The sequence below is a fragment of the Palaemon carinicauda genome, chromosome 5, assembly GCF_036898095.1.
Source record: "Palaemon carinicauda isolate YSFRI2023 chromosome 5, ASM3689809v2, whole genome shotgun sequence".
NCBI classification, from domain to species: Eukaryota; Metazoa; Arthropoda; class Malacostraca; order Decapoda; family Palaemonidae; genus Palaemon; species Palaemon carinicauda.
In genome coordinates, this window is record NC_090729.1 from 77,577,390 (window position 1) to 77,604,892 (window position 27,503).

Sequence of the window (27,503 nt, forward strand, 5' to 3'; positions counted from 1 at the left end):
TGATGTAATGTGTTTTCTAAGTTAGATCTTAGACAAGCATTTCAAAAGCTTCCCATGGATGAAAATTCACAAGAACTATGTACAGTAAATACATCCTTATGTTTCTATAGGTCAAAGAGATTGCCTTATGGAGTAGCAAGCAGTCCAGCTATTTGGCAACAAACTATGGATAAGATTTTTTTCAAGAATGCAAGTAGTATTTATTTCAAAGATGATATTTTAGTCTCTGGTAAAGATAAAAGAGAACATAGAGAAAGATTACGGGCATTTCTGAAGAAGTTGAAAGAACATATTAGAGTAAATAGGAGTAAATGTATTTTAGAAGTTGATTCAGTGGAATAGTTAGGTTTTGTAATCAATGGCAAAGGTATTCATAAGACTAAGGAGAAAACTAATGCAGTGATATCAACTAAGGTACCAAAAAAAATTTAGGGAATTACAATCATTTTTAGGTTTAGTAACATTTTATGGAAATTTCATCCAGAATTTATCTACAATAGCACACCCATCGTATTGAATAAGGGTGTAGAATGGAATTGGACAAAATATTGTCAAGAATCTTTTGAAAGAATCAAGCAGGAAATAACTTCATCTATCTCTCTAGTACATTATCAAATGGGTTTACCAGTTAAATCAGTTTGTGATGCATCGAACATAGGTTTAGGCGCAGTATTATCTTATGTAATGCCGGATGGAACATAAAAGCCAATTTTTTTCGCTTCTAGAGTATTGAACAAGACAGAAAGGAATTACTCTCAAATAAAAAAAAAAGGTTTAGCATTAGTGCATGGAGTTAAGAAATTTCATGTGTATCTTTATGGAAGGAAGAAGTTCACACTTGTTACAGATTATAAACCTCTATTAGCAATATTGGGTCCATAAGCAAGTTTACCCAAGTTGGTAGCTGCAAGACTACAACGGTGGGCAATTACGTTAACCGCATATCACTATAACATAGAATATCGTCCTACGTCAAAGATGGGTAATACAGATACTTTATCTAGATTTCCAGTAGACAAAGCACCAGAAGAGTATGATGATGGTATATTACTAGTTTCAGTATATGATGTACCCATTAGAGCCAAGGATATTGCACATAATACCAAGAAAGACCCAATACTTAGTAAGGTTTTAGAGAGTTTAATGACAGGTAGAGACTTATGTGGATATGAGGTAAATTGTAAAGTCTATAAAGATATATGGAGTGAATTGAGTATAGCACAAGGTTGTATAATGAAAGGGTCAAGAGCAATTATTCCTAGTTCACTGAGGAATAAGGTTTTGTCTGAAATGCATACTGATCACCAAGGTATTGGCAGATCAAAGTCTATTGCAAGAACTTTTGACTGGTGGCCAGGTGTAGATAGAGATATTGAATTATTTATAAGAAATTGTATGAATTGTACTACGCAACAGAACAACCCTCAATTTGCTAGAATGCACCCGTGGGAATTACCCAGGTATCCATGGCAAAGAATGCAAATAGATTTTGCAGGTCCTTTCTTAGGTTATTTGTTTTTGATAGTTGTAGATGCTTACAGTAAGTTGCCAGAAGTAATTCCAATGAAGACAACATCTTACGCCACAATTCAAGAATCAATGAAAAAAATTTCTACGTATGGTATTCCAGAAAGAATTGTGACTGATAATGATCCACAGTTTACCTCATAGGAATTTAAAGATTTTTGTGAAGTAAATGGTATTAAACATACATTTTCAGCAACATATCACCCTTCTACGAATGGAGAGGTTGAAAGGTTTGTTCAAACATTTCAGCATAACATGAAATGCAGAAAGGCAAATTCAAATAACATAATTTTTAATGGGTCAAAGTTTTTATTGTCTTATAGAACACCACCACACAGCACGACAGGTGTGACAACATCAAATTTTTTGATGGGGAGGAGGATTAAGTGTAAGTTAGATTTATTGTATCCAAGTTTGCAAAGTGATTTAGAAGAAAATGGGTATAAGCAATTAGAAAGTCTCCCAAAAGTAAGACATTTTTCCCCTTGTTCTAATGTCACGGTAAGATTATACAATACTCCAGAAAAGTGGGTACCAGGAGAAATTGTAAAAGAGATAGGAAATTTATATTATGATGTTCAAGTTGGTGAAAATATTGTAAAACGTAATGTTGATCAATTACAGTCGCTAAGTAAAATTGTAGATCATGTGAATGTCAGAGATGAGAAATTTTCAGAAGTAGTTAAATCAAATATTAACCAAGATGCTCAAACATCAGATGTACAGTAGATTCAGAATCTATTCATGTACCAGTGCAGGATGAAGTTAGAGTACTTCCATATAAGATGAATAGAGGGAAGCCCCTGAGAGATTAGATTTGTAGTTTTGTACAATGTCAAGTTAAAGGGGAGGAGACTGTTGTGTATTTTGTACTGTAATACTATATGCGCTACGGGTATTAAGAGTAATGTTGCACAGTATTGCATTGATAGAACATGTTTCAACATAGTTTATAAGTGTAGTAGCGTATGTTATGAAGGATTTAATCATTAATTAATTGTCCTAAATTTAGGATGTGAAACTTCTTACTTTTGTATTGCAGTAGGATTCAATCTCTTCTAGAGCGATGCTCACTTTTGTTTTTTGTATGTATGTGTACGAGTTTTCTTTACGTATTCTCACTCGAGAGTCACAAGTTGTTTAGATAAGTCAGAGAGTGGAGCTATAATGTAGACCTTAGCAAGATTAAACGTATTCTAATAAGTCGTCTGTGATTATATCCCACCAAGACGAGTCGGCGAAGATAATGGGATAAAAGATTCATTCTCATCTAACTACTGTATTATTATTCCAGGTATGTATGAAGGGTCCATTCCGTTTTGGTAACCAATATCATACCATAACACTTAACTTATACTTTACTACAATACATCACTGCTCCCATCCATTGCCACTGTCTCCACTTTTAACGTAAAATTCCTGTCCAGTATCTCACTGGGGTCCCTGGTATGGAACTGAAACAGGGCTTGAGAGTGAGATAGCTTTAGAACTGACAAGAGCTAAAGTAGGCCATCAAATTATTTCACATGAGGAGTTTTCAGGCATCTGGACAGAGTACAGTGGTTAATTAAAGTCTACCTTTATTTTTACTACCCAATATGATTGGCCTAATATCATATTTTGTGTCTCCCTTTTTGTGAATTAGTATAAAGTTTTTCCAAGTTGTAGCTATAGAGCATTCTTGCAGTCATTCTGTTTAAAGTTCAGCCAATATTACTACTATGGAATCTCCTCTATCAATTATGAACTCAATTCTTGGACCTTCTTACCCTGCTTCTTTTCCTCTTTTCATGTCTTTTAGTGCTTTCTTTACTTCTCCTAATGTTACGTTTGATACCAGCTAAGGTCTTTCATTATTTCTGTTGACAAAGTTATTTCTTATATCACTATTGTATAGCATTGTATAGAACACCTCTGCAATTTGTAGCACTGCATCTCTATTGCTGATATTACAATTTCATCCTTTATAGCAAACATCCGTAGGCACCCTGTTCAAAGTCTTATTTTCAGCAATTTGATGCCTTTTCTTTTTTTGGTGTTTCCTCAGTTTTAGTCACATTGTGTTCACGAATGTCTTGGGTTTTTAATTTGTTTATTGATCTGCTAAATGTATTTCATATCTCTTGGATTTTACCCTCATTTCCAATCGTTTCTTTATTAGGTTTTTAGTGTTTTCTTACAGTTTTCCTTTATCTTGTTTAGAAACTTTTCCACATATCTCTTGTACAGATTCTAATAGAAATTTTGTAAAATTACTGTTTATTTCCTCTTTACTTGCTTCCATATCACTATGTAGCCGGGAGACCTATTTTGAATTGCTAAACTAAACTCGGCAGATTCTTCGCTAATTACAGAAGTGTTTATGATCTTTCTTAAAATTTCTTTTATTCTTTCTTTCCTTAGATCTAAACAAATTATAAATATATATATATGTATATATATATATATATATATATATATATATATATATGTATATATATATATATATATATATATATATATATATATATATATGTACATATGCATATATGTATACGTATATAAATATGTAAATAAATACATGTGTATATAAATGTATATATATACATGTAAAAATATATATATATATATATATATATATATATATATATACATGTATATATATATATATATATATATATATATATATATACATGTATATATATATGTATATATATATATATATATATATATATATATATATATGTATATATATATATATATATATATATATATATATATATATATATACATGTATATATATATATATATATATATATATATATATATATATATATATATATATATATATATATATATATATATATATATACACATATATATATATATATATACATGTATATATATATATATATATATATATATATATGTATGTATATATATATGTATACATACATACATATATATACGTGTTTTCATATTTCAAATAAGCCATATATATTAATACATTAAAGTCTGGATTCTCTTAACAACCTCAAGATCAGAGCCCCAGGCGGAATCACCCAAAGACTATAATATCAGACCAGCCGGGATTTGAACCCTGGTCCAGGATATCTGTATGCCAGTGACCATACCACTCAGCCACGAAGAAAGATATATACATATATATATATATATATATATATATATATATATATATATATATATATATATAGGTTTATACATATATATATACATACATTTATATAAACATGTTTATATATATATATATATATATATATATATATATATATATATATATATATATATATATATATGTATGTATACAATGACATTTTGATATTGGGATAATTATGAAAGAAAGAGATCTCGTATAAATGAATAATCTTTCCTGGAAAAAATGTTTCTATTGATTCACAGGGAGTCATTAATCAAAGACCTGATCTTGTCCGATCTCAACATTCCAAATATGTGCTTTACTCTTAAGAAAAACCTTTTTATTTCACGTATTTTGTTATGAAGTCTTACGTAATCTGTTTAAGAGTATTATATGATTTCATATGAGATATGAACAAGGGCTTATATAAATGTATTTTTTTTATATTTTTATGAGGTATTGCATCATGTTTGTGAGAAAATACGCAATTCTTATACATGCCACGTGTTTTGGAAGGCTCTCGAAAACCTTAGTGTTAGATTTTATAATTTTTCTTTAATTTCGAGGACAAAGGTGGTGGGGGCTAGCTGAGAGAGAGTCGTCTCGCTGTTACTTTGGTACGCGTCTGAGAGAGTAATTTTTGGCAACCTTAGGCCAACCCCCAAGCTTCCAGATCTCAGACCTGGAATATTCTGGAAGTAGCTGAGTCATATATATGCACCACCAGGGCTGCATAGATGCAGAAGAGAAACAGCAGTCCTGTGAAAGAGCCAAAGTTAATCTCTCTCTCTCTCTCTCCATGTGTCTATAGTGTGTCCTCTCCTAAGTGATTTTGGGCTCCCGAGTATAACGTGTGTTAAAACAATGTTGCAGATTATCCAAGTGATTTTAAATTTATTGTTGTGGTGAGTGTTGGCATTGTGTAAATCTTTGTTAATGGCCCAGTGAGATTTATGAAAATACGTGAAGTTGATAATTTTATCAATTATTTTATGTAAGTTCTTTGAGTTTAATCATTAGAGTGTAATTATTTCTTTTGTGTTAGTATAAGGTTTATTCAGATTTAATATTTCGAGTCATCTGATTATATAATTTTCAGAGTGTAATTATTTTTTTGTCTTAGTCTAAGGTTTATTCAGATCTAATTTCAAGTCAAGTGATTATATACTTTTCAGAGCGTAAAATTTTGGTTTTAATCTAAGTTTTGTTCAGACTTAATAATTCGAGTGATTGATTTTGTTTTTGTGTAAATTCTTGCAAAGTGTTGTAATTCTTATTGGTGTATCTATTTTTTTTAAAGAGGGTATTATTTCAATCACCAGTGTTTATTTCATATTCGCTCGTATCCTGTTAATGAATCAAAGTAAGAGGTTGTTTGAATAACACATAATAGTAATTACCCAGTTTTGTCTTGAATGTATTTGAGAGAATTTTGGATAATCAGTGTTTTTATATTGCTGTCTGGGAGTTATATAATCATCTCAGAGCTCGGTTATTATTATTTTCAAGTGCAGCAGATTTAATGTAAAACCAAACAGGTGAGTTTGGTACTCGAGAGGGTTGTGCAACTTGTCAGCCGTAATATATGTAATATTATATTTTGGTCCCCAGACATGAGACCATAGTATAATAATATATGCATATACATATATATATATATATATATATATATATATATATATATATATATATATATATATATATATATATATATATGTATATATATATAATATATATATATATATATATATATATATATATATATATATATATATATATAGGTAGATAGATAGATAGATAGATAAGATTGATATACACTAGTGTAGGCGACCCGTTAAAAATGACAGCTAAATATTACTAAAGATAATAACAAACACAGCTTAAAACCTTCCCACCCCCTCCCCATTTAACTAAAACCCTTCTCATCAGGGTATGACTACTCCCTCTCCCCTCCACCCAGGGCATGGGGAGAGACCTAATATAGTCTGGGCTCTGGGGGAGTGAAAAGGTTACATGACTCTGTTATAGCAAAACTTTATATGTTCTTGCTCCACGACACCAACCAATAAATGGAGAAAAGTACACGTATTTCTGCTGTCATCCTGAAAACTATCTGCCGAACGATCTGTCCGAGGAGAAACAGGCTTTGATCTCTGGACGCTGCTAAGATGGTGTCTATTCCTTATAAACGTAGAGTAACATGCCAAAGTGATATCTATCTATCTATCTATCTATCTATATATATATATATATATATATATATATATATATACATATATATATATACATTAATATACATATATATACATATATATATATATATATATATATATATATATATATATATATATATATATATATATATACATACATTTATATATATATATATATACATATATATATACACAGCATCAAAAGAAAACATATGTGTATATATATATATATATATATATATATATATATATATATATATATATACTGGATATATATATACATATATGTATAGTAGAAATAAAAGAGAGAGAGAGAGAGAGAGAGAGAGAGAGAGAGAGAGAGAGAGAGAGAGAGAGAGAGAGAGAGATGTGGCGGGATGCACACAAAAACAAACTCCACACCCTTGAAACACTAACAAACAATATTAACAACAATACAAACTTTCCCCTTACGTTATCAGCAGCTGGACTCTTAGACAGAAAGGAAATAAAAACAAAATATAACCTTAGTAACTATATTCCTTAAACCTAAATAGTCACTTAATCCTAAAATCATAACAACCAAACTTATTACTATACTTAAAACTAAAACACTTAGGACGAAACCCAACCAAATTCAAAATATGCAGTAGTTCAATAATATTATAATAATGCTTACTAAAAAAAAATCCTTATACTAGAGCCATAACAGACAACACAAAAAAACTTGACATACAAAATAAACAAAACAGCCCCATTCACATAAACCTGGAGAAAAATATTAAAACTTAAAACTAAGATGCACCACAACCAACGAAGTTTATACGTGTATATTTATTGACGCGGAAACTGTCCTCCGCACACAAACCGAACAGTCCTTCTTGGCACAGCCACCAATCTGTGGCAAATGGAACTATATTCAGGTCCAGTTAACTTGACTGAGCAGTCACTTAGTGGTGGTCATCGTCATCTTAAATTATCAAAAATTCTTTATCGGCTGTCCATCCTAAAAATCATTGTACATTCTGGGTCGTCATCAAAAAGCTATTTATATACTTAGCTGACAAACAACAGTCCAGGCCAAAATAAACCTAAAATGGAGGAATTACGGCCTGAAAATAAGAAAAAATACTTACGAACACTCCTTGCTAACTAAACTATCGCACTATAATCAAAGATAATGAATAGCATTTCTGTCATTCAGAATCACTCCTAGCAAATATAAACAAAATGACAATTTGTATTTTCCCTAATGATGCAAACCATTAGCTATTTATTAGGGGTTATTACTTTCAGTGATGCTGAAAGGACAAGCCATTAAAATTTAGCGAGGGTTAACTACCCATTCCGCTAGTTAGCGAGGGCGGGGGTTGGGGGGGGTAGCTTACTACCGCTCCCGCTCATGCACTGGTGATTTAGCTCACTTTGCTTAGAGGAAGGACTTCATGGGCGATAGGGCTGGCTGGTAAGTTTGTATAAATAACTAAAGGTTTGTATCATTAGGAAAAATACAAATTATCTCTGAATTAGTCATTTGTTCCGTAACTGGAATACAAACCTACGCTGTTTATTAGGGGTGACTCACCCATTAGGAGAGTGGTCGTCCCTGCCAAACTGGCTTTTGGCTTTACCTGGGGGCTCTTTATTTTGAATAGGTTTGTACCAAAACTAAGGAGTCGCTGCACCTCGCTAAACCTTGAGATGTTTAGAAGTGTGACTGTCCAGGTAAAAGTAATTCCGAGTCTTTGTATGAAAACTGTTGTAACCAGGACTTTCCCAATACCACCTCGCCAGGGTATGGGGACGTAACAGTATTAGCTTAATACTAGAAACACAAGGATGCATGGTTTATCTGCTGGTCAGCTTATTCAGAGAACCCAGGATGCTGCTTTCCCCAAGAAAGGGGAGGATGAAGAAAAGAATAAGAGCCAGTAACAGTGCCCTCAACCTTCTGCTACTTGTCCAGATTGAGAGGTTGACCAATGTTCTGGCCTTGTTGAGTACCCTCCTCATCAGACAGAACAGGGGAAAGGCATAAAGGTCGATGTTGTCCCATCGTTGTTGGAATGCATCTTGCCAGAGAGCCTTGGGGTCCGGGACTGGGGAACAGTAAAACGGGAGCCTGAAGTTCAGAGCCATTGTGAAGAGATCCACAGTCTGAGAACCCCACAAAGTCAGGACTTTATTGGCTACTAGATGATCCAAAGACCACTTGGTACTCACTATCTGAGATGCTCTGCTCAGGTTGTTAGTGAACACATTCCTCTTGCCCGGATGGAAACGTGCCAATAGTGATATCGAGTAAATCTTGGCCTATCTCAGTATCTCTACTGCTAGATGGGATAGGGGCTGCTAAAAGGTAACTCTTTGTTTGTTGATGTAAGCACTACTGTGGTGTCGTCGCTCATCACCACCAATGAGTGGCCCGCAAGGAGCTGGTAGAACTGTTGAAGGGCCAGAAAGACAGCCTTCATCTCTAAGAGATTTATGTGGAGGTACTTGTCTGACTCTGACCAGAGGCCTGAGGTCATGTGGTGCAGCACGTAGGCCCCCTCACCCTTTTTTTTTTTTAAACGTGTGGGAACAGCATCAAATCTCAGGGGAGGAGAAGATCCACTCCCTTTCATAGGCTCTCGTTTGACACCCACCATTCGAGGTCCATCTGTTCTGCTGATCCCATTAGGATCAAGAAGTCTGGGGAGTCGAAGGCCTGATTCCACTGGGACTTGAGTCAACACAGGAAAGATCGAATCCTGAGGCAACGGTTGGGAACTAGACAGGCCAGAGATGAAAGGTGTCTGAGAAGACGTAGCCACGTCTGGGCTGAAAGTTCTTCTCCTCTGTGAAAGGGTCTTGCGACCTTTCTTAGCCTCATTATCGTATCATCTGATGGGAAGGCTTTGTGGAGAATGGTGTCTATTCTCATGCCTAGGTATACCAGTCTCTGCGTAGGAAGCAGGGCGGACTTCTCAAGGTTTACCATGATCCCCAGATCTTGGCAAAGCTTCAGAAGTTTGTCTCGGTGTTGAAGAAGGGTTGCCACCGATTCCGCTAGAATTAACCAGTTGTCCAGATAATGGAGGAGACAGGTGCCAATCCGGTGTGTCCAAGATGATACTAGGGTGAATATTCTGGTGAAGACTTGAGGTTCTGTGGAAAGACCAAAGCACAGCCTCTTGACTGGTATTTCCTGTTGTCTAGGCTTAATCTTAAGTACTTCCTTGAAGACGGATGGATTAGGAGGATCTGGAAGTACGTGTCCATGCTGAATGGAGTTTGCTTAACAAACTTGTTCAGAGCTGAGAGGTCGATGACGGGTCTCCAGCCTCCAGACGCCTTTTTCTAAAGAAAGAGTCGACTGAAGAAGCCTTGAGACTCATCGAGAACCTCTTGGAGAGTGCTCTTCTTCAACAGAGTCTGGACTTATGTCCAGAGGGCTAGCCCCTTTGCTGATGCGATCGCAAAGGATTCCTGATCAGAGGATGGAGAGATGTTGTGAACGAGACGGGATACCCTGAACGAATCACGGAGATTGTCCAGTGTTCGGCCCAGAGTTGCTGCCATCTGTCCCAGTAACTTTGTAGGCATCCCCCACTAGTGAACAAGCAGGGGGAATGCCTTCCCCAGTGTTTGCGGCGTCAGCCGCTTTTTCTAGGAAATTTTCTTCCCCTGGAGGACTTAGTGCCTTTCCCGTCTTTGGTCGGAAAGGGCTTTTTAGACACCTTGGTCTTCACTGCTGTCTTGTTCGTCATGATGCTTGTTGGACGGGACCGCTGAGGAGCTGGTGGGTTACATAACCCCTTTGGAGGAAGGAGTCCTGGTGGGACTTCCTCCATCTCTCAGCAGCATGTTCGACGTCCTTCTGCTCAAACAAAGAGATCCCCTCTAAAGAGTAGTTCCTGAACCTGACGATCTATGTATTTGGGGCCTGCTGGTGGAAACTCTCAGACAACGCATCTCGACGTTTCAGGAAGGTGGTTGCCCATAAGTTCGAGATTTGATGGGCAAGAAACTCGATGGTGCGTGTGTCTGAGAGGAGATAAGTTTCCATCTCTTTCCTGGTGCGTTCCTTGGAGAAATCCTCGGTTCAAACAAGGATTCCCAGGGTCCTCAACCACAGATCAAGCCATGAAATAGCCTTCATGGCATACTTCTCCTGATTCAGGATCTCTGATGCTGAGAATGAGACCTGAAGACTGAAGATCCTCTCTAGAGAGATCCATTGGTGAGCTCTTCTAGAGAGTGATGGAGAGGGAAGAGCTGGACATGGGTCGTCCAAGATCTCAAAATACCTGGTCTTAGAGGGCTTCTGAGTGCCAAAACACAGTCTAAGACCGTATATTTGCCCTCTCATGGGGGTATCTCCGGGTCCGAAAACCCGTTGAGTACCCTAATAAGAGTCAGAACCTGACAGAATGCATGTTCTGACTCTTTCTGCTCCCCTCCAAAGTGGAACATGCAGCGAAGTCTCCTTCTTCCACCCCAGAGAGCTCCTCTTGGGGTGGATTGCAGGGATCCCTAGAGTGACTAGTGATTCCTGTAGGCCTGGAGGTCCTTGAAGAGGACTTTAGGAGAGTCTTGGAGTCCTTAGATTTCTTCTGAGGAAGGAGGTAGGACTCAAGCATTGAATGCCACATGGGATTGTCCCTCCTGACTTCCATCGGTGGTGGAGAACTCTCCGGGTGAGAAGAAACTTTCTCCGAAGGTGGAAGGGAGGAAATCCAGGCCTCGTGTGACTCCCTCAGCAGAGGTGTGGTAGGAGAGTGTCCGGCAGGAAAGACAGAAAAGACGGGCCTTGAAGGCCTAACACTAGTTAGCTTTACTCTAGGGGATGCAATCGCATCTGAGACTCCTCTCTTCCTCTTCAGGGGAGAAGAAGCCAAGGTTCCTCGCAGTAGGTCTTCTGGCGCCATTGGAAGGGAGGTCAGTCACGAGCGTGATGAAACGGCAGGCTTGAAGGCTTGCACTACTGCTCTGAGCGTGGCACCAAACCAAGGCTGTTTGCTGACAGATCCCCTAAAAGGAAAGGAATTCAACCAATGTTGGTGGTGGGTCCGCCTTTGTAGGATGAATCTCCGGGCTCCTGAACCCTTATGTGGAGCCTTTTTCTTTCCGCAGTGGTCACGCTGTAATATATTTGTGGGGAGGGGAGTGAAGCGATGGTGACCTGTCACAATCTCTGTGACGTTCCTCGCATTTTAAACCCTGTACAACCTGCTCTGATGTTTTGCGCAATTGGGCAGGAGAGCGCTCGCGTGCAGGAGAGTGATGGTGCACAATACGATGCTGCGCAGGAAAATATGATTGCACAGGTGAGCGCGGGCGCGCAGTTGAGCACTGGCGAGCCAGAGTGCTCCAGTGCAGGTGAGCATGGGCGCGCAGGTGAGTGTTGCCAAGCTAGAGAGCGCTGGCGAACCAAATAGTGCTGAAATGCAGGAGAGCGCTGGTGTGTGCTGGTGCGCAGGCGAGCACTGTTGCGTAGAAGAGTGCTGGTGGTTAGGATAGCGCGGGCGCACAGGAGAAACGGCGCTGCACATGAGGGGGCTGTAGTATAGGAGAGCGCAGGTGCACAGGGGACTGCTGACGAGTTGGCGAGCGCTGTAGTGCTGGCGAGTGCTGCCGAGCTAGCAAACATTGGTCCTTAGTAAACAAGGGAGAATGCGCTGGACAGCGCCGGCGGGCAGGAGATCGCTGGGGCATTAGAATGCGCTGGCGAGCAGGTGAGTACTGAGGAATCAAAGGGCGGTGAAATGCTGGAGAGCACTGATGCGCTGGCGAGTGATGATGCTCTGCAAAAACATTGATGTGCTGGGGGTTGCTGATAAGATGCTGGTGAGCGCTGGTGCACTAGTTGTCACTGGCGCACTGGAGAGCGTTGGCACGTAGCTAAACACTTAGGATGTGCAGCACGAGCAGGCAAGTGATGAATCGGTGACAGGAATGGTGAAGGCAGGTCAGTAGGTCGGCATGAAGGTTGAACTGGAACCAAGATGTGCCCTTTTGAAGCGCGACCATTCACCAACGGGGATCGCGAACAATTCACAATAGATTCCAGGACAAAGTCCGAGGACCAGCTGCAGTGTCGTCAGGAGAAGGCTGAGGAACAGGTGAAGGTTGAGGGCCGGAAGACGACTGAAGTGGAGTCTCCTTTGCAGGGGACGACTGCGAGGATGAGGCTGAAGATTCAAGAAGGCGCCTTTTCACCGATGGTGAAGGGCCACCCCTAAGGTGAAGCAGAGGATAAGCTCTGCATCGAAGATGTCCTCTTGAGGCTGGTGGATCAGCAAGCGGACCTTTAGAAGCAGCAGTCCTCCGCAGAGGAGGCTTTATGAGTGAACTCCCCCGAGGAGGAGAAACACTCGCAGGAGAGACAGAAGAAAGATCAAGTTCCCCCCCCCTCGAAGGATGAGCTGGAATGGGGGGAACAGAGTAGGAAGCAACAGATGGAGAGTCTGAAGGTGCAGGGGTGTCGGTAGTTGTTACATAAGATGCCTCAGACATTGCCATGTCAACACACGACAGAGGATCTACCTCCAAAGTCGACGACGGATGTGCACTAGCATAACTGATGATAAGGCGCAGCAAGGAGTCCTTGGAGGGCGGACCCAGAAGCTCCAAGGACGACCACATCTATACAAAACGAGATAGAGACAAGGCCTCACCCGGGGGGAGAGGTGGGGCCACTTCGCTAGGGGAAGCAACACCATCTCTCTAGAACCAGTGTTGCCCGTTAATTAAAGGGTCTACGCTACTCCTCAACGGTCTCCCAGAAGAGACCAAACGAGCAGGAGCTTTGGAGGAAGGTCAGGAAGCGGAAGAAGAAGTCTTGGGTTTTTCCCCTTTCTAAGAAACCTTCGAAGGAGAAATATCCCGCTTTGACTTCGTCTTCCGCCGTCGCTCAAACCTTTCTCACTGGAAGGCAGACAACTCCCGACACTCGCTACACCTGTTACCACTATCACAATGTTGTTGACTTCTGCAAGCGGGACAAAGGGTGTGGCGATCGGTGTCCACGGCTGAGGTGAAGGTTCCGCAGGGCCAACCTTCGAGACCAGGGCAAATACTCATGGTTCCAGAAGGCAACACATACACACACTAATAAGAGAAAAAGCACAAATAAAAGAATTAAATGGCAGTCCAAATAGGCGAAGAATGAAGAACGGCATCACCGTACACCATCCGAGCCACAAGCAAAGTGAGCTACCACGCCCCCCCCCCCTTACCCCACTAACTAGCGGAATGGGTAGTTAACCCTCGCTAAAATTTTAATGGCTCGTCCTTCGTCCTTTCAGCTTCGCTAAAAGTAATAATCCCTAATAAATAGCTTAGGTTTGTATTCCAGTTACAGAGCAAATTGTACTTAATGATAAAATAAATAATCACTTCTAAAGCTGGTAAAATGAATATAAAATCCAGCGTCCACAAGCACAACTGCTTCTCTCTGCAGTCAATCAAAAAAAAGCATTTGCTCAAGACATTCACCACTGTCCTAAGGTAGCTACGAAATAAACAAACAACCACAATCATACCAACAGTCTTTCTCACAATAAACAATCATTACACTAACTACCTCTTGCTCGCTTACACGCCCATTCTCTCTCTCTCTCTCTCTCTCTCTCTCTCTCTCTCTCTCTCTCTCTCTCTCTCTCTCTCTCTCTCTCGATGGATTTGGCAAACAACAATATAAAAAAAGAAATATAATAGAAATTAATCCTCTACAGAGAAAGATTGGTTATACAGTTTAATGGAAATAGGCTCATCAAAAAATTTATTCGTAAGCATTTATGATTCATGAGTTACAGGAAATTTCAGCACTTTTTGATATTGGCAGAATATTTCACGTAATAATAACACCAGAATTTTTTGCAGTATACCAAGTTGCAAAAAAATAAATAAAACAATATTATTATTATTATTATTATTATTATTATTATTATTATTATTATTATCATTATCTAAGCTACAACCATATTTGGAAAAGAAAGATGCTATAAGCCTAAGAGTTTCAACAGGGAAAAATATCCCAGTGAAGAAAAGAAATAAGGAAATATATAAACTATAGGAGAAGTAATGAGCAACTAAAATAAAATATTTTACGAACAAAAAGAACATTGAAACAGATATTTCATGTATTTAAACTATAAAAAGAGACTTATATTAACCTGTTCAACATAAAAACATTTGTTGCATGTGTGAAATTTTGAAGTTCTACAGTTTCAACTGCCCGGTTAGGAAGATCATTGCACAACTTGGTCACAGCTAGAATAAAACTTCTTAAATACTGTGTAGTTTGGATTCTTATGATGGAGAAGGCATGCCTATTAAAATTAACTGCATACCTAGTATTACGAACAGGATGTTATTGTCAGAGATAGTCAGAATTATGAAAAATCTCATGCAACATACATAAGGAACTAATTGAGCGACGGCGCCAGAGATAGATATCTATATCAGGAGTAAGAAATTTAATAGACCATAACTTCCTGTCCAACAAATAAAGATGAGAATCGGTAGCTGAAGACCAGACTGGAGATCAATACTCAAAACAAGGTAAAATGAAAGAATTAAAACACTTCTGAATAGATTTTCTCAACAAACCAATATTTTGTGCAATTCAAAAAGAGACAGACCTAATGTGTTTCTCAAAAGTAAATCACACCTAAAATTCAGAGATTAGGCAACCCATGATCTACACTCAGGAGATGGAATTGATGTAAAGAGAGTAGCTTCATCTCCATATGCAACAAGCTTGTTTTCTAGGCCACACCGCAGGTCATATGTGTATAGTATGAATAATAATGGGACAAGAACACTACCCTGAGGAACACCAGATATCACATCCCTATACTCTCTATGGTGCCCATCAACAACAACTCTTGGTAAACTATTCCTTAAAAATTCAATAATGATGCTAAGAAAAGATCCACCTACTCCCAACTGTTTGAGTTTGAAAAAAAAGGCCTCATGATTAACGTGGTCAAGGCCAATCATACGAACTCCCTGACCATAATCAAGGGATTTTTGTACAGTATTGGAGATTGCAAGAGAGCCATTATCAGCTCCAAAGCCTTTACAAAAGCCATATTGCAAACTAGAGAACAGATGATTACCTTCAGCAAAGCTATTTAGACATTTTGCCAAAAGACATTTAAAAACTTTAGATAATATGGGAGTTATGGACGTTGGGCAGTAATCAATTAGACTTGAGCTACCACAAAAGCATTTACATAAGAGAGTTACATTACCGATTCTTCAACAAGTACTAAAAGAACCTCTTCCTGCTAACTTGTGCAAAAAAAAGATAACTTTAGAACTAAGAAATCTGCAGTCTTCATAAAAAAAAGAGGAAAAATACCATTTAGATCTAAACCACCATAAGCATCAAGGTCTATCAAGAGAGTTTCAATTTCGCGAGATCAAAAGGCTAAACATGTTATTTTAGTCTCAGAAAAATAAGAATGAGGAAGATCAAGAGTCTCATTACTCTGCCCTTTTCTTTGGGCAGTGAGTGTCAGAGCCATCTGGTTTAAGTAAAGTACAAACTGTTGCTTCTACACCAAAGATTGCAGATTTAAGGGTAGCCCACCACTTACATTCCTTTGCTGTACCACAAAGGGTCCTTTTTATGGTTAAATTGTATTCTTTTTCAGTTGTAGCATAAACTGTCTCAGTAAAAGCTCTAAACAGACTATAGTTATTCCAAGTCAAATCTGTTACCCTTCCAAAGGTGATAGGCTTCCTGCTCCTCCAAATAAGCACGTCTACAATCGTCATTGAACCAGGGATTGTCTTTCACGCGGTACCTTAGCACACGAGAAGTGATACACCTATCAATTATGTTGACTAGATTCTCACTCAAATAAACAAGAGGCTCAACACTTATACAATTATGACCAATTCCAGCACAAAAGATCACTCAAAATGCCAATCCAGTCTGCTTGAGATTTTTTTATAAATCTTACATGAGTATGACACATCCGAGACAGGCTGCTCAGTCTTCACCCCTAATGAAATCAAGGCATGATCAGATTTCAAAACTGGAAAACAAACCTTACTTGTTATAACGCCAGGGGAGTCGGTGCATACAAGGTCGAAGCAGTTACCAGACCTATGAGTAGCTTCAATTATGATTTCCTCACAGCCTGATTCAAAGCAAAGTCCAAAGCTCTTAAGCTATAGTGAAATCATCAACAAAAACAAAAGAGGCCTTTCTATCATCTAGTATCTTAGACATAATGGCAAGAAAACATTCAAACATAGAATCCTCCTTGTCTGAATTCTGATAGATCAAGCACATATGCCTACCACAAACTTTTATTACATGACTCTCATGACATCCACATTCATAGCAGGACTTATGAGAAGAAGGGGACTCAGTTCTAATATACACCACCATTCCCCTAGCCCTAGGAACTACATCCTGTTTTAAAATTATTGGCTTCTTTAAACCAGTATTAAAGAGCTCAGATGAATTCCTCATATCAGAAACCAAAGCTTAGATAAAATGTCAGATAAACTGGTCATCATGGCAAAGCCGATACACCATGCAAGGCTAGAGGGTCTAGGATAGCCACTTCAACTGAAGGGAGGAAAATAAGGATGGTTTTGAAAAAGATAAAGACACTGATAAGGAAAAGGTAACCTCTCGATTAACTACCAGGCATCCATGTCCCTTCTATTAAGTCTGCCCAACATATTAAAAAAACAAGAGGTAAAAAATATAGAATAGAATAGTGTGCCCGAGTGTAACCTCAAGCAAGAGAACTCTAACCTACGACAGTGGAAGACCATGGTACGGAGGCTATGGCACTACCCAAGACTAGAGAACAACGGTTTGATTTCGGAGTGTCCTTCTCTTCGAAGAGCTGCTTATCATAGCTAAAGTAAAAAAAAGTAGCCACTGAGCAATTAAGGCCGATTCACACGACCCGTTTTCTTTTCAACAGGTAGGTCGACATCTAAGGGGCGTCTAGCTTTCTTACGTGTATTCAAATGTATCTGTTCACACGGCCTGTTAGGTCGTCAGCCGTCCGAGACGGCTTAGCTTTCTTCCCAAGAAATCCCAGCCGGTTTGACAGCCGTTTGACACCCAACCAACGGGTAGATAATGCTTCGTGTGAACGAAGACCCGCATCGTACCCGTTTGTTTCATGGCCTATAACATCGACTTCTTCTTATAGACTCATAGAGTGTACAGTTAGTTTACTGTCGATAGTTGACACCATGGATGAGAGGTTAATTAAACTTGTTTGAGGGTATGAGGAGTTGTTTGACACGATAAAGATAAAGAATTTTTTTTATGAAGTAACAAAACTGGTTTTCAGAGATGAGAGTAAGGATTACTTTTTGTTTTAACAAAGTTTCATCTGTATTGTGAATCATTTACCTTAATGAAATTCTTTCATTGTTTGCATTTTTTTACCTTAAGCAAACTGCAAGTCTTACATTTGGAGATATGGCTTCTTGGCAATTTGTGTTCTTCCTGGGTAGGCCCATTTCAATGTTTTTTAGCAAACAAATAAACTTTACTTTTGACAATCTGAAATACTGATAAATTCTCACCTCACAATCTGCCAGTTCTTTATGTAGTGTCCCGAACTCTCCTTCCCTCCCTCTTTCTTTTCTTTAATGACTCATGTACCAATATCCTTTCCCTTTTTCGTCGAAATCTCTCTTCCTCCTCTTCTAGTAGAAGAACAATTGCCGTCAAATTTCTAATGCTGAGAGAATTATCTCCCATGATCCTCACGTGACAGAATCGAAGTAAACAATGAAAACCTGCTTGTCGGAAAAAAACGGGTCGTGTGAATCGGCCTTATAGTGCCGTAGTTAATCTCTTGAGTGAAGAAGAGTTGTTTGGTAATCTCAGTGCTCTCGAATGTATGAGGACACAGGAGAATATATAAAAAATAGGCCAGACTATTCTGTGTACGCGTAGGCAAAGGAAAAATAAGCCGTAACCAGAGAAGGTCCCAATGTAGTACTGTCTGGCCAGTCAAAGGACCCATTAATTCTCTAGCGGTAGTATCTCAATGGGTTGCTGGTGCCTTGGCCAACCTACTGCCAGTAGATGTGAAGAGAGTTTAAAGATGTTCCAACGGAGAACCTTTCTTTGGCATGCAGTGTACCGTATCATTCTCAATGATGTTATCTTTTTATGTAATGCGTACTCATTGACGACCTCCCTTCACTTCTGTGCAGCATTTTTCTTTTTCTTTTTGAAATTTAAACTATTCCTAAGAAGACAACGCATGACAGCATTGTCCCATAGACGTTTACCGTGAACAAGTGAGGGGAAGCAGGCACCCATCAAGCTTGGTGTTGTGACCTTTGAATTCCTCCAAGCTTGAATAACTGCTGAACTTTTTCCTTCACGTTTATTCTTAGTGGCTCAGATTTGCAAGGTCAAATGAGGGGGACCAAATTCCCGCGGTATATACTGTGGTGCTTCAGGAGGTTCTTCTTGAATGCAGTTTCATTCACAACCAACTACGTTTACGTGGAAACCCTGGGAGAGGAGAGGAGAGGAGAGGCCCCTTATGGTGAACACTTTTCTGAAATTCTTCTCACGCGTAACAAAGGTTTGTCAAGGAAAAAAAAAACTAAAACAGTTCCTTTTCAACCGATGAAAATTTGGTTCTTTGAATAATACGTATCATCCTTCCATTTGTGTGGATTGCTATTTTCCATGTCTCTTTGAGCTAATACGTTAAAGAAATATTTCTTGTTCGAAATCTCTCTCTCTCTCTCTCTCTCTCTCTCTCTCTCTCTCTCTCTCTCTCTCTCTCGACATTATTAATGGGCCATTTCAGACAATATTTCTGTAATGCTATAGTATTAATAAATCATAAGAACTGCATGAGAGAGAGAGAGAGAGAGAGAGAGAGAGAGAGAGAGAGAGAGAGAGAGAGAGAGAGATTTCTGAGTGAGGATACCTTAACGTGGTAAAAGGATTTGCGTATGACCATGATCAGCAAAGCTGTATTGGCCAAGGCTACACAAACTAGGTTGGTTTGCTGTGAACGATCAGACGAAAAGATCCCACCATCACCAATCTGCACTTGCTAGTGTGATGATGAAAACTGGCCAAACCCTAGACACGAATTGACATGTCTGAGGCCTTTGTCTTGTAGTGGACTAGAAACGATTGCATTGTCGTTGGTGACATTTACGCAAGTAATTCGTCTTAATATTGGAGTCGTTATCTGATCAAAGGTAAAATGACATTTGTACAGAAAAATTGTATACGACAAGTAGATAATATATGGTGCTTCATAGCAATAGTTTTGCAAAGAATCGTTAACAGTTGAGAAAATAAAGTAATTTATCTTAAATGAACAGAAGGACACCTCTTGCAAGATTCCAGTAATACTAGATGAATCATGGTCCCCCAATTGAATTGAATTTTAGAAAACTTTCATAAGTGACGACGGTACATGGACTACCTAGAAAGGTCAGGCCTACAAATACGTAGCTATCTTTTCTAGTGGCGTTTGTCTCAGCCTTAGTAACACAGATGACGCTTTTTGGACTCGTTGTATCCTAATAACGTTTCTTTGAAGGAATCATTGACTAGCTTATTTATCACGAGATAATACTGAGAGATTTATAGGGAAATAAATAAAAAAAGCAAAAGAAAAGATTTACCATGCCATAGCCCGTCCAATTAACAGAGAGAAAGCTTCAATGTTTACAAGCTAGTCACTCGGGTTTAGAAAACAAAATACAACTATAAATTTCAAGTGTAAGCAAATGATGAAAGTGTGCAAATCCTGCGTTTTGGCCTAAGTATAGTGAAAAGGGTAACAATAAGGAAGTTAATAGCATATTCACTGTTAAATGTTTCAAGTAAATTTCCCAATTATGTTTAATATGTCTGTCAAATGACTTTTTTAAATCAAGTCATTCTATAGTGGTCATGAATAGGACTTTACCAGTTAAGTAGTTAGGAACATTTGAAAAGCATAATTACAGAAAAGAATAAAGCAAACCTTGTCAATAACGGTAAAACAGTAATTGAGGGGATACATTAAAGCAAATACATGGGCTTCCACAAACCTGTGTTCAGTAAATAGGGATTAGCCACCAACCCTTAATAGCCATGTTGGGCAACACCACAAACAATTGAACACATCCTACTACGAGAGTGCCCACTAGGCCCTTATTGCTCAGATCAAACCATCAGAGAGGCAAATAACTCCCTTCTGTGGGTTCGACATTGGACCGATAAGATATGATATGGTGGTGTTCAGTAGATATTTGATCTTGGAAAGATGAGAAGTACAACATAGAGTTCAAGGCTTAGACAGAACTTGCTAATCCAAAATAGCATGAAATTCGGAGCCTACCTGCAGGCTATGAAAAATATTGCACGATGCACATTAGCAGTTTAAGAAGAATTTGAGCCTGTTTAGATTAAATATAATTGTTATCATGATTATAATTCAAAATCTCCAAACATTTTTATGGAAGAAAGTACAGGATCACTATTAGCTTGCGAAATCAGAGACTAACAAATAGATAACTATCAAGTAGTTCGGTATTTGAATGAATTCTTCGGGTAGATTTAAGCTCAGGAGTATTGCCATCAGTGGAGTTTTACAAAAAAAAAAAAAAAAAAAAAAAAAGTAACGAAAGACTCTGGGTATTTATAAAAGACGTAGCGTCATTCCACATCAACAGAATCTGCACGTTGATGCTCGGAAAAGCACATGCTGAGCGGGGCTGAATAACTTACAATATTTCTATAGTCTGAATGATAATTGTTAGTGCTGGGCCCCGAAAGGTGAAAACGCAACTTTGGATAATATTGCTTCCTTGATGAAGTTCTAGCGCTATATTTTTCACATTCAGAAAATAGTACAATACTTCAACAGTGGTATAGCAAAGGTTCTGGTATGAAGGGGGTAAACCATCATATATGATTTTCCAATCAGAATTTGATAACTTTTATACATTAAATATGTATGTATGAGGGGCGTACCGGATTATTTTAGGACGAATATTTTTTTAATTGATGAAAATTATTAAATTCACCAAAAGTCATCTGTGGCATCATATCTATCACAATGACAATTTTTTATGGCAAAACATTAAGAAATAACGGAGATATGACGAATTTAAAAACCAGACTCCATCGGTTTTAACAAAATGTGGGTGGTGTAGACCTTAGATTTAACCTTGACCTTCTTATTTTAGGACGAATAGTTTTTAAATTAACGAAAATGAGTCAATTCAACAAAATTCATATATAGCATCCTATCGATCATTACAACTTAATTTTTATGTATTTTTACCTCTGACACATCTCATGCAATGAATACGATACATTATTCCCGGAAATGAATACTCTATTGAACCTAGAATCCACAGAATTCCTCATTTTTGGGAGAGAATAACTATAATTAGAGTAGTATCATCTCCATAATGTAGGCCTGTAGGCCTAACCTTTATTAATTCGACAACAAAATTAATTTTATTTTTATAAAGGATAAACAAAAAAAGGTTTCATTAAGTTCCTCTGAGATATTCCTATAATAAATGTATAGGTTCAGCAATAATAACCAGCTGTTAGTTACGTCAGAATTTGGTGAATAAGGTCAATTTCGTCATCTACAGCAACTTGCGTTTTCTTTTTTTTCACTTATAAAGGTCTATTGGTTTTCTTATTAAAGGGCATCGCTAAAATTAATTTGAATACGTTTAGACTGGTTGAAACCATTTAAACCACAAGTATTTCATTTATTTCTTGTAAGCTCACTGACAGTCAGTAATCAATTAAGCAACTACAGTAGATGGTATTTACTTTTGGAAGGGCTTAGAGATCAAATTTTCGAAGTCAGTTTCATGCATTTCATAGCGCAATATAAAATGGGGGAAATGCAGAATAGCCAAAGCTTTTCTGGATATCAGTTGTAACATGATATTTTAAAACTAAACTTCATTTGATTGCACCATGTAACAATATCACCAATCTTCATACCATAACGTCCTTATCATGAGCAAATCAATTTCCAAGAATATCTTATCGGAATATGAAACATACGTAGCCTGCATACCAGTAGAGAAGGTGTAGAGATGGCAAAATAGCTATTTTGCTTTCAATATCAACATACGAACTAAAGTATTAGTGTTTTCAGCATTTGGGAAATTAGATAAACCAAAATATTCCTAGTTGAGAATTGTGTTGTTATAAAATCTTCATGAGAGAGGTCTACAAATGAAGATTCATGTAGACAAATTAACAATCTCACTCAACTCGATTCTGTTAAAATAGCAAACGTTTTTTTAATGTTTTTTTTTTTTACTTTAAATGATTAATATCTCCATTTAACACATCAGCATACGTGAAAATGCATCAAGGACTGGATCTCTTGGCATAATTTCGGTTGTGTTTAACCCATTTTGGACTGAGTTTTAGAATGATGTTATGGGTCCTATTCACAAAGATCTAGCAAATGTCGAGAGTTGACTCGGCTGCTCTAAATTCATGCTGCTAAAACCAAGATTCTTCTATTCCTGGCTATATGGTGGTTGCTGTTACCTTGGTCTGAGGGAATCATGCCAGGATCACAATTTAAAACAGTAAAATTCACCATAGACTTTTAGTTTAAGGCAGACACTATATAAATATATGCGCTCTCACGTAGGCCTACACAAAAGGTTCTTACTTAACGATAATGTTGATGCTTGTGCTATGGGGGTGGGGGTCGGCTGGATGCAAACACCTGTTAAGTACAACGTTCATGTTATTCCTGCTCTTCACTGGTTATCTCTCGGGTTACGTAGTTTTCGCTAACGAACCTGAACATAAAAAGACGAGTTTACTCGAAGACAGGATCGCCAAACAGATATGGACTGCAGAACTGGAGCTTTTCCCTACATTTGCTCTCACTACCACAAGCACCCGTACCTCACGACCCAGCAATCTTCACTACTTTCAACAATCTGATGTGATCAATACTCGGGTTCCCCCAGCTGCCTCTCTCACTTTCCAAGCCAAACTCTCTCTCTCTCTCTCTCTCTCTCTCTCTCTCTCTCTCTCTCTCTCTCTCTCTCTCTCAGCTACATGATCTTTTCCTCCCTCCTGCTACATAAAAGACCTGGTATTAGCCCTCAATCCTACCTTTTCTCCACAATGCTATTTTGATTGTAGTTACACCTTCACACAGAATTTACCAGCTGTGTGCTTTTTCTAAGCATCAATGTTCGACATTTGTAGATTTTCATATTTTCCTCATTTTTGACACTCGGTCATGATAGGCCTTCGTGATTTTTTTTCTTTTTTTTTTTCTTTTTTTAACTTTAAATTGAAGGCATGATACTTTTTTTTGCGTAATTATGGACTAGATACAATCATCAATATTTCCAAAAATCTTTATTTGCTCTAATCTTTCAGAGTGAAGTATTAGAAGAGAGAGAGAGAGAGAGAGAGAGAGAGAGAGAGAGAGAGAGAGAGAGAGAGAGAGAGAGAGAGAGAGAGAGAGAGAGAGTAAACAGATACTAGATGAGCAAAAATCAAAATACAAACTGATTGCTTTCAAGTACCAAAATCCTATTTTCATTTTTAGGTCACATATACTCGCTCGATAATTTATTGCAGTCTGATAAAGTTTTGTCAATAAAAATTAATAGCTAAAGTCTAAGATCTTGGAACTTTAATTATTCTTGTATAAAGGCCAGCAACATAGAACTAGACATTAACGTATCTTGTTTTTTATACAAATAGACTAGCATCGTATCCACAGTGTTCTCGCTATATATATATATATATATATATATATATATATATATATATATATATATATATATATATATATATATATATATATATATATATATATATGTATGTATATATATATATATATATATATATATATATATATATATATATAAATTCTCTTTATATTTGTTGTTTTCGGTCTCAGTTAACATATTTAATGTTAAAACCTTATTATTCTGTTTCTTATTCATAAAACTGCAACACTCATCATCTTCATCATCTCCTCCTGCGCCTATTGACGCAAAGGCCCTCGCTTAGATTTCGCCAGTCATCTCTATCTTGAGCTTTTAAATCAATACTTCTCCATTCAGGCTATATATCAGTTTAGTGAGTTCGGTGTTACTGTATGGACATGAGTCGTGGTCTGACAATAAAACATTATCCAACAAATTTTGCAGATTTGAGAACAAAGCCTTCAAAAGAACATTAGCAGTTAAATGCCAGGACAGGACTAGAAAGGAAACCTATAAAAGAGATTACTCGAGTGCCTTATGTGGGGATTAGATAATCAGGAGGGGTAGATGAAGATGGTCTGGACGTGCTCTACACACTCCCCAAGAGAGATTAGTTCACCAAACTTCCAACTGGGCTCCACAAGGCACTAGAAGAGACCCAGGACTATGAAACTACAACACTAGCAAACATTAATTGGAATATGAAACTTGAATAAACAAACAGGAGAAAAATAAACTCAATAATACAGGCTGACAAAATGATCTTGAAGTAAGAATGTTTTGACATGCAGTAGGTAAAGTGAATCATCGTCGATACTACGTAAAATCTGCATCATTTGTCGTTGATTTTTCGGCCAAAGCCACTTTCGCTCTTTTTTGCTGGGCATGCCAAACAACTGATGTTTCTTACACCTTAAAGGCTGGAAGTTAACAATCTTGGAGCTATTTCAGACGACTAACTATAGCTTTCGTAACATCATCATCATCATCTCCTCCTACGCCTATTGACGCAACTCTTCTAGTGCTTTGTGGAGCCCAGCTGATCTTTCTTGGGAAGTGCGAAGAGCATGCCCAAACCATCTCCATCTACCCCTCATCATGATCTCATCCACAAGATCTCTCTTATAGTTTCATTTCTAATCCTGTCCTTCCATTTAACTCCTCATATCCTTCTGAGGGCTTTGTTCTCAAATCTACAAAATCTATCAGAGATTGTTTCATTGTCATACATTGACCCATGTCCATATAGAAACACCGATCTCACTAAACTGATATATAGTCTGATGTTTATATGTAATTTCAGGCAATTTGATTGCCAAATTTTACTTAACCTAGCCATTGGCTGATTTGCTTTTTTCAGTATTTCAATAAACTCTCATTCTAAAGGCCTTGTATTGGAGATCCTAGTTCCTAAATACTTAAATGATTCTACCTCATTATTACTTTCTCCTTCCAATGATATTTCATTTTTCAATGCATACTCCGTTTTCATCATCTCTGTCTTTCTTCTATTCATCTTGAGCCCAAACTCATATGATATTTCATGCATTCTGGTAAGCAAGCATTGCCAATTTTGTGGTGTTCTGCTAACAAGGAGAGCATCATCAGTATACTCTAGGTCTGCTAATTTTCTATCACCAATCCAGTCCAATCCTTCTCTACCACTCTTCTGTATGGTATTGGTTATTCCAACTTTGAGCCTATCTTGCTAATTTTAGAATTTTCCATTCTATTGCTTGTAGAATTACATATTACAGTATATTACTTTGCCTATTCGATGTTTCTAGAGCTCTTCCTATAGAAACATCAAATAGGCAAAGTAATATGAAAGGTAATTCTACAAGCAATAGAATGGAAAGTTCTAAAATTAGCAAGATAGGCTCAAAGTTGAAAGACAATGAGAATCAGAGAAAGAATACGTCAAAGCTTAGTCATAGGAAATTGCCGAACTCTAATGCTCACAAATATCAGAATCAGACCTATACGCAGAAGCAACAGGAAAACCCCAAATGCTATAGGTGTGGTAAAACTGATCATCTTGCATACAAAGCAAGGAAATGCATTGCTAAAGGGCAAACATGCCAGTATTGTAGAAAGACGAGACATTTTTCAAATGTTTGTAGATTCCTTAAACAGTACGCAAAGAAAATCAATGCAGCAGTTGATACTATAGGTCAAGAGAATAATGCAGAAAATGTTCATGGTAATCAGGTTAGGTCAGAAATTGATTTTGGATCGCATCAATTCCGTCAACAAAGGTGCAAAGAAACACATATTGGTAGAAGTGATCATAAATGGTAAATCAATTGTAATACAAGTTGACACAACAGCTGCTGTATCAATTATGTCTGAGAAAACAGCTAAAACCATTCCTAATTTGTTATTAGAAAGCACAAATATGTAATAAGTGCTTCGAACGTAGAATTATAGTATAAAGATCAGAAGTTAGACAGAATGCCATTAACGGTGGTAAAAGGTAAAGGACAAACTTTACTAGGTTTGAACAGGTTACATTATATAAAATTAGATTGGCCTAGTATTTTGAAGGTTATAGGTACACGAGATGAACAAAAGAATGGAGTGTCTGTGGATGTCTGTGGATAATATTCTATCAGAGTTTCAAGACGTATTTGAAGATAAAGTTGGTACAGTAAAGAATGCAAAGGCAATTTTAGTTTTGGAATCAGATAGTACTCCTAGATTTTTTGTTCCAAGACCAGCACCATATGCATTGGAAAGTGCAGTTGAAACAGAAATCAAAAGATTAGAAAGCGAAGGTTCTTGGGAAAAAGTTACATACTCAGATTGGGCTACACCATTAGTTCCTATTGTGAAGGAAAGCGGTCAGGTTAGGTTATGTGGAGATTACAAGGTAACATTGAATCCACAGCTTCAGGGAGCTCAACATCCAT

General features: G+C 37.6%; 1 protein-coding gene across 2 annotated transcripts in view; it reads right to left on the reverse strand.

Annotated features, from left to right (window-relative positions):
- LOC137640480 (receptor-type tyrosine-protein phosphatase kappa-like) overlaps positions 1-23,789 on the reverse strand; it is a 165,536-nt gene extending 141,747 nt beyond the window's left edge. The window contains exon 1 of one of the 2 annotated variants that reach the window (XM_068373020.1): positions 23,659-23,789. The gene's annotated coding sequence lies outside the window, so the exon portion shown is untranslated. Of the gene's footprint in view, positions 1-23,525 lie in introns of both variants that reach the window. The other variant, XM_068373019.1, reaches the window with a different exon arrangement.
- Positions 23,790-27,503: the final 3,714 nt, after the last annotated feature.